The sequence below is a fragment of the Schistocerca piceifrons genome, chromosome 3 (assembly GCF_021461385.2).
Source record: "Schistocerca piceifrons isolate TAMUIC-IGC-003096 chromosome 3, iqSchPice1.1, whole genome shotgun sequence".
NCBI lineage: Eukaryota > Metazoa > Arthropoda > Insecta > Orthoptera > Acrididae > Schistocerca > Schistocerca piceifrons.
In genome coordinates, this window is record NC_060140.1 from 882114886 (window position 1) to 882127487 (window position 12602).

At 43.1% G+C, this 12602-nt stretch overlaps 1 protein-coding gene and 1 pseudogene across 1 annotated transcript in view; both read right to left on the reverse strand.

Annotated features, from left to right (window-relative positions):
• LOC124789148 (cytochrome P450 4C1-like) overlaps positions 1–12602 on the reverse strand; it is a 125633-nt gene that overhangs the window by 50110 nt on the left and 62921 nt on the right. The window lies entirely within an intron of this gene.
• Positions 1834–1951, reverse strand: LOC124790441 (annotated as a pseudogene).

Below are 12602 nucleotides of genomic sequence, written 5' to 3' on the forward strand. Positions count from 1 at the left end.
AGGGGCAGAAATCCATTCCAGTACGATTATGCCATAGGTGGTAAATCATTGGAAGCGGTAACGACCGTAAAATACTTAGGAGTTACTATCCGGAGCGATCTGAAGTGGAATGATCACATAAAACAAATAGTGGGAAAAGCAGGCGCCAGGTTGAGATTCATAGGAAGAATTCTAAGAAAATGTGACTCATCGACGAAAGAAGTAGCTTACAAAACGCTTGTTCGTCCGATTCTTGAGTATTGCTCATCAGTATGGGACCCTTACCAGGTTGGATTAATAGAAGAGATAGACATGATCCAGCGAAAAGCAGCGCGATTCGTCATGGGGACATTTAGTCAACGCGAGAGCGTTACGGAGATGCTGAACAAGCTCCAGTGGCGGACACTTCAAGAAAGGCGTTACGCAATACGGAGAGGTTTATTATCGAAATTACGAGAGAGCACATTCCGGGAAGAGATGGGCAACATAGTACTACCGCCCACATATATCTCGCGTAATGATCACAACGAAAAGATCCGAGAAATTAGAGCAAATACGGAGACTTACAAGCAGTCGTTCTTCCCACGCACAATTCGTGAATGGAACAGGGAAGGGGGGATCAGATAGTGGTACAATAAGTACCCTCCGCCACACACCGTAAGGTGGCTCGCGGAGTATAGATGTAGATGTAGAATAAACCATACCAATACCGATGCGTTTTTGAGAGATCCCCATTGCTTGAAACAGCACATAACCGTAGGATATACGTTACAATATAAAACTCATCAATTATAAGCTTTAACTGAAACGACGAAACTGTGCGTGTACATCGAACGGGTCTGAGAAGAGTGTGACATCTAATCAATATCTACAAAACTTAAGTATGTGTTGTTGTTTGGACTAAAATATCAGTCATGGCATTAGTGGTAAGTATGTGCAGATAAAATACTTCCCCAGTTTGCCATGTACCGAAATTTTCTTCCGCAAAAATTTCCCCATGTTTACCGTTTCCTCAAAAGTTCCCCTAAAAACTATTTTCCCCAAAAATTGCGAAACAAACCCCAGTCTGGAGTCGCTGAACAGCGGGGTGAAACTAGGCACTTCTGGTAGTACGGCTTTGGTTCGCTGCCAGGCCATCTGGAGCGCTGCTAGTTTGTCAGTCCATCATGTTTCGTTATTGAGTTATTTAAAATCTTCCGTATTTGTTTTGGTTTCGTTTAAAACAAGCTGGTTTCATAGGACTATGTTACTGCTTACGCCTTCATGTATGTAATGCACGCTTCGAATTGCGCTGCGTGTACATTGCACGTATTCTGCCTGATTTTTCCCGTATCCGTAATACTGGATGGAATGGATGATTCCATATTGTTCTTGTTTCATGTGAAACAGAAGCTGGTTTGGCTGCACAGTTTACCGTGCGCATATGTTGCTTCATACTAATAAGTGTGTGAACTTTTTGATTTGAATGCATAATGGATATATTGCTCATATTCTTCTTTATTTTTATTCACACCCATTACCGAACTTTCTCGCAGTTAATGGTGAACTCCATGTTAACACTTTTTGACGGAAATGGTATATCGCTTCTTGCCACTGAGTATGATCTGTAGTATTAGTGACAAATCGCGCAAGATACTATTAACTAAACTCCGTCCGAACTGGCCATGAAGGCCCAACGGTACCGACCGGCCGCCGTGTCATCCTCAGTCCTCAGGCATCACTGAATGTGGATACGGAGGGGCATGTGGTCAGCACACCGCTCTCCCAGCCGTTGTCAGTTTTCGTGACCGGAGCCGCTACTTCTCACTCAAGTAGCTCCTCAGTCGGCCTCACAAAGGTTGAGTGCACTCCGCTTGCCAACAGCGCTGGACAGACCGGGCGGTCACCCATTCAAGTGCTAGCCCAGTCCGACAGCGCTTAACTTCGGTTATCTGACGGGAACCGGTGTTACTACCGCGGCAAGGCCGTTGACCGTAAGATACTATTACGCAGCAAAAATATTCTACATCATATTGCATATTTGTACATGAGACTGTGTGGCATAGTGTGTATGTACTTCAATGTACTGAATGCTACTGCTAATACGTTCTCCGTTAAATGCGAGAAAGTACGAAAAACGGACGTGAACTAAAACAAAGTTGAACACGAACAATATATTTATAATGCATGTAAATCGAGCAATTCACACACGGATTCTAAGCAGGAACAAATATACAGGAGTCCGCAGAACACTATGTAATGAAACCAGCCTGTGTTTTATACGAATAAAAGGAAATAGGGTGTCATTCACGCCACAGATATAATGGATGCGAGCAAACATCAGGCAGAATACCGGCAACATATCTGTAATGTAATTCACAGCATGTAATATGCACAGGACGTCGTAATCAGGACCAAGATACAATGAAACCGGCTTTTGCATCATAACATGTCAGATGATTTTTTTGGCATTTGACATGTACTAAGGCTCCATTACTTTCGCTTGATAATGACCACAGGACCGAAACTCCAGTATTACATTTAACAGGTAACTAGTTTTACAGTCAAAAGTTACCCCGACATCATTTACAAAATTTTATATGACTCTGAAACTCAGCAACGCACCACGAAGAAATTATCAGAATGGGACAGAAATCGGTGGATGTGGTGCACATGTACTGACATAGAAACGGTTACATTTTCAGAAAAACTGGATGATTTATTCAAGAGAAAGAGCTTCACAAATTGAATAAATCAATAACGCGTTAGTCCACTCTTGGCCCTTATGCAAGTAGTCATCCGGCTTGGCACTGATTTGTAGAGTTGCCGTATGTCATCCTCGTGGCTATCGTGCCAAATTCTATCCAATTGGTGCGTTAGATCGCCAAAATTCCAATGTGGCTCGAGGATCTTGCCCATAATTCTCCAGTTGTGGAGAGACCGGCGACCTTGCTAACCAAAGCAGAGTTTGGCAAGCACAAAAACAAATGGAACACGAGACCATTACTCCTGGCTGTCGGCCCGTATAGCGGGTGACAGTCAGTTTGGTATTCCACCACTGTTTCGGGCGTCTCCAGACACATCTTCGGCGTGGACTCTGACTGGAGTGGAACTGTCTTTAGTGGTGAGTACCGCTCCGAACTGAGCCACGACGTCCAGCGAAGACGTGTCTGGAGACATCCAGGACAACGGTCGGGTACCAGTAAGACTGTCGCACGCCAAACGGCCCGAAAACCAGAACTGATGGTCTGGGATGCCATGTCTTTTCGCAGCGGGACCTAATTGGTTATCATCCACAGAACCATTACATCACAACAGTACGTCGTCGATATTCTACGCCCCATTCTGTTCCCTTGATAGAAAGCCATCCTGGGATTATACGAGAACTATTCGGGAAGTAAGGAACGATAGGTCGTGAAATGGATACCACAGTGACAATCAAAACCGTTTTATTTGCAACGGTTATCTACACCTTCCAGCTACTTCTCTACACAGTCACCGCTCAGACTTAGACATCTGTCGTAGCGTTGTACCTACTTTTCAATTCCTTCATTACAGAAGACAGTCGCCAGTGCTTTTCGACAATTTTTTACTGCGGACTGCAGTTCGTTGTCTGTCTCAAAATATTGTCTTCATAGCCAGCGGTTCATTTGAGCAGAGATGAACCTCAGGGGTAGCCAATTACGGGCTGTATTGTGGGTGATCAAACACTTCCCACCGAAAACACTGCAGGAGAATCTTCATTGCCCCTGCAGAGTGCGGCCGAGAATTGTCGTATAGAACGAACCGCATGACAGTTACGTTATGTGGATTGCATAGCTCAGGCGAAATCCTTCGCCAAGCCCTCATACATGGTGGGAGACGCTAATTTCTACCCGTCTTTACGTTCTCACTGTGAGCTCAGAGCTGAAAAGAGCGACGTGATGCGATCGACGGGTGTACTAGACACAGTGCCCATTGCATCTGTGCAAAGCTTCATCAGATTTTCACTATTTTCCCGCGACCGATCGTTCCTTACTTTCCGAATAACCCTCGTATTTCAGCACACAGCGAGAGTTTCACTACTTGTCTTCGTGCTTGGCCAGCAACATCACCGGATCTCTCCTTAACCGAGGAGGTTTGGTGAACGGTGGGCAGGGCTCTCCAACCAGCTCCAGATTTTGACGATCTAACTCGCCATTTGGACAGAACAGTTGCCGAGCTGAGAGGACGCCCAGCAGAGCAGCAGCAGCACTTGTGTGATAAACTGTACATTAATTTAGTCTTTGTTTTTTGTTCACGTGCTTCTGCAAAGAAATGAACTGTACATGTGTATATTACTATGTAGACCAGTGGTTAGCAAGTTAATCGTAGTTTTTGCGTAAGTACGAGGGCAGTTCAATAAGTAATGCAACACATTTTTTTTCTGAAACAGGGGTTGTTTTATTCAGCATTGAAATACACCAGGTTATTCCCCAATCTTTTAGCTACACAACACTATTTTTCAACGTAATCTCCATTCAACGCTACGGCCTTACGCCACCTTGAAATGAGGGCCTGTATGCCTGCATGGTACCATTTCTCGCGTCCGTCGGCCGTCGTAATTTAATATATATGTTGTTATTATTGTTATTATTATTTTTTGATTGTTGCCGACTTACGTGGTGGGCCTTAATAAAAATGATATTTAAGTTGAACAATGTAATAAACTTTTCATATTACTTTCCTCGGCTAGTCAGTTCACTTTAAAGCAAGAAATCTTTAGTTATTAATTAAAATTGCGGCCCACACACGCGCGAGAGTATTTTTCTTACCTCCGCTGACCATTGTATTGTAGTCGGAGTCCTGGCTCTGGCTCTCAGCTATGGTACTGAAAATAAGAATCTTAAAGCTAAGTATTTCTGCAACTTCGTGCGGCTGTGGAGAAAAATTGATATTATGCTAATAGCGGGCGAGTTTTCAGCTTCCGTTAAATTTTCATAAGTTAATATCGCCACGTAATGGCGTCGTTGGCTGCATCGGCCGCTGCGATTGTTGAGCTGTAAATTACTTGAATGCAGGTTAATTCAAGGAAGGCGGACATGAAATCGGAATCACCTCTTACAAATTAAAAGTGCACAATAATATTAAATCGGTATATTATATGCTTAACTCATACAAATATGCTTACATTTGTCTGCACACGCAAGATGTCCCTCTAGACACATTCAAGACAAAAGAAGAAGTGAAGACGACTAAAAAAAAAATTAACAAAAGAGCGTATCTTGTCGTCTCTTTAGATCATTCTGTCATAAATTATTTCTTTGCAATCTAAACCTACACAGAGAAATTATTATTTTACGGCTACATGATAAAAATTTGGTACTGGGGACGCTATATTGCCCCCCGAAATGTTTGTGTCATGAAAAATGTTCGGGTTTTTTGACATAAATATTTCCACTTTCATGTCCACAGTGTCCACACGCAGATTTTTCTTTCACAGTTTGCATATGTCACATCGTTTATTTAAATCGTTAAATTACTGAGGTGTGTTGCCCACCAGGTGTAATACAGATGAAGTTCAAGGTATACAACCACGAGTTAGTCCGGAATATTTGAAGTCCCAGGGGTGTCAACTGTTCGCCCCCCATTTGGCGCGGCCGTAGGGAAACCTGGGGAAAACCTCGGCGGAGCGACAGACTAACTGCTTGGGTTACTTTCACTTAAACGTTTCTGGGATGTCATTGGAGTACAGGATAAGCATACTTTGTCAATAATTTTTCGTTGCACTATGCAAAGGAATGAGGTCATTATAACACTTGATTGCGGTGTCGTTGATGATCTACGCCGCGACGTTTGGCTCGCGACGGCGTCGGTTGGTGTGTTCGGTGCTCGGCGGTCGCGGCGGCTGCGGAGAGGTCAACGCCCACCCGACGCCAGCGTGTGTCTCGCCGTCGCGGAACGTCAGAATCAGCTGATCGGCTGCACGGTTCGCGATGCGCTTCTCTCTCGGCCAGGCGTGGCGGAGTGGGATGATATCCGCCCCCCGCTCTTGTTGGCAGGAGTCAGCTCTGCTACGGATCTCCGACGTAGTACATGAAACATACACACAACCAACGTAATATTTGTTTCCCGCCGCAGATGGTTACGCTAGTGGGAAAGAAGAATTTATTAGCGCGGCAGTTGTTGTTAAGTTTTCGCCAGTTTCCGAGTGTCAAGCTAGCACTGTCTTGCAGAATACATGACATGGATCTTCTCCCGTGAATGAAGTTTTGATGCAATACTGTTTCCATCATACGTCAGTTTTTGTCTTGACAAAATTATTTATGTTTTCGCCGCACTCGCAGGCACTGGTGAGTGTCCCAATACGAGCTTAGCACAAACATTCGCCGTTTCTGCGGTCGCTGTTTTGCAACAGTCCACGCTTCGCATTCCAATCTCGCATTATTGTGCTCACTGAAACTACAGTCTGTCCCAAAAATATTGACTGTGGGTTCACTTCACGTTAACAGTTCACATTTATAAGCAAATTCACAGTTTTTCGTGCGTAATATTGGCGTTTGGCGTCCTCACCGCTGTTGAACGTTCAATACTAGCACTTCACTGTCCATATCACAGTTTCACCTTCACAGTTTTTCACACTGTTTAAAGTAGCTGTTTCGATTAGTTCACAAACACTAATGTATTTCATTCAGTCTGAACTGGATTTTGGCTAGTGCTGGATTTTACCAGTCTCTCGCACTACTTGTCTCTTTTCCTTTTCCACTTAGAGTCGTACTTGCCTTCAGATTTTTTGACTATACAATTGTATTTCCGTCTCATCTGAGGTCAGTCCCCATGTCATGTCTGCCCACTCATTGCGTACTTGCCCTCCAGAGCCAGGCTCGACTTTACAAAACCTTGCCTCTCGCATTATTGTAAACATTTTATAATCTAGGCCTAGCGTGCAAGTTCCTAGATTAATGTTAGATTTGTGACTTTTGTTTGCACTACAAATTCGTGCAAATCTCTGCCTTAGCAGATGGCAATATATTTTAACAGTGCTTAGCGGTAGTCGCGTTTACTGATTTGCTTTGTACCTTGTCCACAACACATGAGGTACCTTGGGTGATGTACACCCTGCACTCATGTTGTTTAGTAAATTATGATTGAGCATATTTCAAGATCGGTATAGACATAAATACATGGAACAACATATACATTATAATATTAAATTTTCATAAGTTTCATTACTACTACAGTTCAAAAATATTCATGACACTCTAATGAAAAATTCTTTCATCGTTACATGCTATTGAATTTTCTCTTTTTTTAAATATTTTTTTTAGCGTTTTTCAACATGAAATTTTTAACATATTCTTAAACCTACGTTCATTTTTTTTCTTCAAAATGCAATTGCTTAAAAATATTATTATTCCTTAACATCTACAAAACTGAATCGCACTAATCTTGTATGCATCATTGTTTTTAAATATTACACTAAAATCGGAACATTTACACACAGAAAAAATACACTATAAACTTAACCTACTACACACAAATGTAAACGTTGCTCTACTGAGCGAACTTCTTTAAGTCTTTGTAAGTATTTTTCTTGTTTCCCTCGTAATTGCCTCCTCCTTTGACCACGGGATGGTGTAGTTTGCGTGACAGAAAGTATCGTGAGGTACCACTTCGATGTTATAGGTGTAGCCCTCGATAACACCGGGTTTTTCCGAAAACACATTCTCATAATCTGTAAGTAGCTGAGTCAATTCGTTTTGTTGTGCTTCAGTCAAATGTTCTGACTCCCTAACTTTCATGGCTATCAGTTTCCTTTTTTCCTCTTTATCTTCAGTAATAGATTCTTTATAATACGCTTGTCTTGTACTTAAGTCAGAATATAAATTCATTACCTGTATTCCTTCGAATCTCGTTTGAAAGCTCCGGCAATATTTACCGTGCACTTCCCGTGTCCTCAACAACGGCAAAACTACACGTCTATCCTCATTCATAAGGCTTACTTCCCCGCACAAGAGGTCGATTTTTGCGTCCCTCTGGCGTAAAAATTCCATCCCCAGGATACAAGCAACACCTAATCCCTTAACTACTAGGAACGAGCTTTTCATTGCTTCATTTCCTACCGTAAACTCGACTTGCACCTGGTGCTTTATGATATGAGATTGTGCACCTATTGCACCTGTAACACGACAATTCTTCACTGGCAATACTGGTATTCTATTATTTTGACTCAAGTACTTGTAAAAATTTGCGCTCATGACATTGGTTGACGCACCGGTATCGACTATTATGTGTATTGGTGCTCCATACATATCTGCTTGCAATATAGCCTGCACAACACTTTTGTCGGTTCGGTTACATGTCTGCGGTATGTCTACAAGTTCCTTTTCTATTTTTGTTCCTTCATTGTATCTCAGCATACAAAGTTTATGGCTGTCATCCGTGAATGTGCCCTCACTACACCATCCTGCAGCCAACAACGGAGAGCGTATTGTGGCTGTCTTTAGTTTAACGGATGAGCATTAGTGGGTTGACAGTTGTCTGTCACTTCCACTAACCTCACATTGTGGTTCTGGTTGTTGTTGTTGCTACTGTTGGGTTGGCCGCCCTGCCTCCCCGATGGTGTATTTTGATATTGTGTATGGCTCTGGTTTTGTGGTGGTCGGTTGTAACTCCCTGACATGTTCTGTGACGGACCTGGGTTGGCGTTCCATTGTGGCGCTGTGTTTTGTTGCCACTGTGGTGTCGGTTCGTTACGACCACGCCACTGGTTTCGGTTGTTCCGCCATTGCGGATTGCCGTTACCATTATATCCATTACTCATGCGTCCATCATTATGTCTCTTTCGATTTTGACGATTATAACCGTTGCTGTTATAACCATTGCCATTGTTTGTGCCTCGATTCTGTTGCCGGTGCTCTTGCCTATTCCCGTTACCATTACTGTGGCTGCTATTGTAATCGGCTTTTTGTTGATTACAGCCTGCATGGTTCCACTTGTTTTCGGTTTTCATATCTTCGATCAATAAGTCAACAGAATCCACTATTTCCATGAATTGTTCTATATCGTATTCCGGCACATTGATGAAATATCTTTTAATTTCACTGGGCAACTTCATTTTTATCAATCTGATTATGTCACGATCGGACATTGGCTCGTCCCAGTACCTGGTTTTGTTTATATACTTTTCGAAATATTTGCGTAACGTTCCCATCTTAGGATTGTACATTTCTGGACTGTACAACTCCTTTCGTAGTCTTTCTTGGACGCTATCGGACCAGAATTTTTGCAAGAATGCACCTTCAAACTGTTGCATCGTTAGACATTTTTCGGACACGTCGGTGGCCCACAGTGCCGCGTCACCTTGAATAAAGGAGACCACGAACTGTATTCTTTGTCTTAGGTTGCAGTTGCGCACTCGTACCCTGCATACCGTCAGCGTCATTACAGTAATCAGTGCGCGGAGTCGGATTCATGATCTGTCCGCCACTGTTTACATTGCTTTCCAACGCAGACAGTCTTCGCGCGACCTCCTGTTGCCAATTTGGCAACTCCGCTGTCACACGGGATTTGATCTCTGTTAATTCGGCATGTAGTGCAGCAGCGCTAGCGTCAATATTTACACTCGCGGCCGCAGTCGCTTGTTCTACAGCTGTTTTTACGTCGCTTTCAATCTTTGCAGATATCTCGTGATCCTTTACTTCTAGCCATTCATTTAATTCTTTTTCTACTTTTTGAGCTTGCACTTCCAAATATGCGTCAATACTTTTCCGTGCATCTATCTCCACATTATCCACGCGGTTGGTTAAAGTCTGGACATTGTCTTCAAGCCTAGCCTGCGATATCTGTAATTTTTGCATCTCGCCGGCTAAGCTTTGCACAAGATCGGGGATTTCTTTGCAAGTGTCCCGCATCTCGGCAAGTTCGCTTTGTATACGGTCTAGTTTCGCTTCATTGCGCTGCTCTTGCTCACGTAGCATCTGAGCCAGTTTCTGATCTCTTTCCCTATCTCTTTCTTCTAACCTGCGCAGAAATTCTGCAAATGGGTCTGCAATCGGTGAGCATACTGGTGCCCCGCTTAATCTAGCACTCGATTGGCCCCCCTGCCCAGGCAGTGGAGTTGTTACTCTATTCCCATTCTGCTGTGGAGCGTCAATCACCGACCACAGATCCTCGCCCCCCGCTCCGGAAATTATGTCATCCGAGGCGGTGGCTTGGGATTCGTTTACGTATTGCAAATTATCCTCACTTTCCATATTAACAGAATTTTGTTCTTCTGGTACGGATGCTTTAGGTTGTCCTATCTTACCCATACTAAATTCACTTTAAGCCACTGACGAATCTTTAACACTGATACACACACGATTAATTATCCCCTCCAAAAATAAACACATAAATACACAAAACACCGAAGGTATCTCATGTGCACATGGGTTCGATATTCCGCACAGAGCTACACAGGATGCTTGCACAATAGGCCTTACCTTACTTATTTTTCTTTCTCGCAATCCTCTTTCTTTTCTACACTTTTTCCTCTCCAGATCTCCTCAGGGTGTGGTTTTGTTGTTGTACATGTAAAAGAATTCATACAAGCATTAATATTTTACAACAATTAGACACATACATAATTACATTCAGTACAATAGAATCATATACATACATAATTACATTCAGTACAATAGAATCATATTAATCGGGCCCCAAAGTTGCGGCGCCAATCTCGCGTCCGTCGGCCGTCGTAATTTAATATATATGTTGTTATTATTGTTATTATTATTTTTTGATTGTTGCCGACTTACGTGGTGGGCCTTAATAAAAATGATATTTAAGTTGAACAATGTAATAAACTTTTCATATTACTTTCCTCGGCTAGTCAGTTCACTTTAAAGCAAGAAATCTTTAGTTATTAATTAAAATTGCGGCCCACACACGCGCGAGAGTATTTTTCTTACCTCCGCTGACCATTGTATTGTAGTCTGAGTCCTGGCTCTGGCTCTCAGCTATGGTACTGAAAATAAGAATCTTAAAGCTAAGTATTTCTGCAACTTCGTGCGGCTGTGGAGAAAAATTGATATTATGCTAATAGCGGGCGAGTTTTCAGCTTCCGTTAAATTTTCATAAGTTAATATCGCCACGTAATGGCGTCGTTGGCTGCATCGGCCGCTGCGATTGTTGAGCTGTAAATTACTTGAATGCAGGTTAATTCAAGGAAGGCGGACATGAAATCGGAATCACCTCTTACAAATTAAAAGTGCACAATAATATTAAATCGGTATATTATATGCTTAACTCATACAAATATGCTTACATTTGTCTGCACACGCAAGATGTCCCTCTAGACACATTCAAGACAAAAGAAGAACTGAAGACGACTAAAAAAAAATTAACAAAAGAGCGTATCTTGTCGTCTCTTTAGATCATTCTGTCATAAATTATTTCTTTGCAATCTAAACCTACGCAGAGAAATTGTTATTTTACGGCTACATGATCAAAATTTGGTACTGGGGACGCTATACATTCCACTGGTCGATGTCGGAGCCAACGTCGTACTGCATCAATAACTTCTTCATCATCCGCGTAGTGCCTCCCACGGATTGCGTCCTTCATTGGGCCAAACATATGGAAATCCGACGGTGCGAGATCGGGGCTGTAGGGTGCATGAGGAAGAACAGTCCACTGAAGTTTTGTGAGCTCCTCTCGGTTGCGAAGACTTGTGTGAGGTCTTGCGTTGTCATGAGGAAGGAGAAGTTCGTTCAGATTTTTGTGCCTATGAACACGCTGAAGTCGTTTCTTCAATTTCTGAAGAGTAGCACAATACACTTCAGAGTTGATCGTTTGACCATGGGGAAGGACATCGAACAGAATAACCCCTTCAGCGTCCCAGAAGACTGTAACCATGACTTTACCGGCTGAGGGTATGGCTTTAAACTTTTTCTTGGTAGGGGAGTGGGTGTGGCGCCACTCCATTGATTGCCGTTTTGTTTCAGGTTCGAAGTGATGGACCCATGTTTCATCGCCTGTAACAATCTTTGACAAGAAATTGTCACCCTCAGCCACATGACGAGCAAGCAATTCCGCACAGATGGTTCTCCTTTGCTCTTTATGGTGTTCGGTTAGACAACGAGGGACCCAGAGGGAACAAACCTTTGAACATCCCAACTGGTGAACAATTGTGACAGCACTACCAACAGAGATGTCAAGTTGAGTACTGAGTTGTTTGATGGTGATCCGTCGATCATCTCGAACGAGTGTGTTCGCACGCTCCGCCATTGCAGGAGTCACAGCTGTGCACGGCCGGCCCGCACGCGGGAGATCAGACAGTCTTGCTTGACCTTGCGGCGATGATGACACACGCTTTGCCCAACGACTCACCGTGCTTTTGTCCACTGCCAGATCACCGTAGACATTCTGCAAGCGCCTATGAATATCTGAGATGCCCTGGTTTTCCGCCAAAAGAAACTCGACCACTGCCCGTTGTTTGCAATGCATATCCGTTACAGACGCCATTTTAACAGCTCCGTACAGCGCTGCCACCTGTCGGAAGTCAATGAAACTATACGAGACGAAGCGGGAATGTTTGAAAAAATTCCACAAGAAATTTCCGGTTTTTTCAACTAAAATTGGCCGAGAAAAAAAATGTGTTGCATTACTTATTGAACTGCCCTCGTATATCCTTGTGGAGGGCT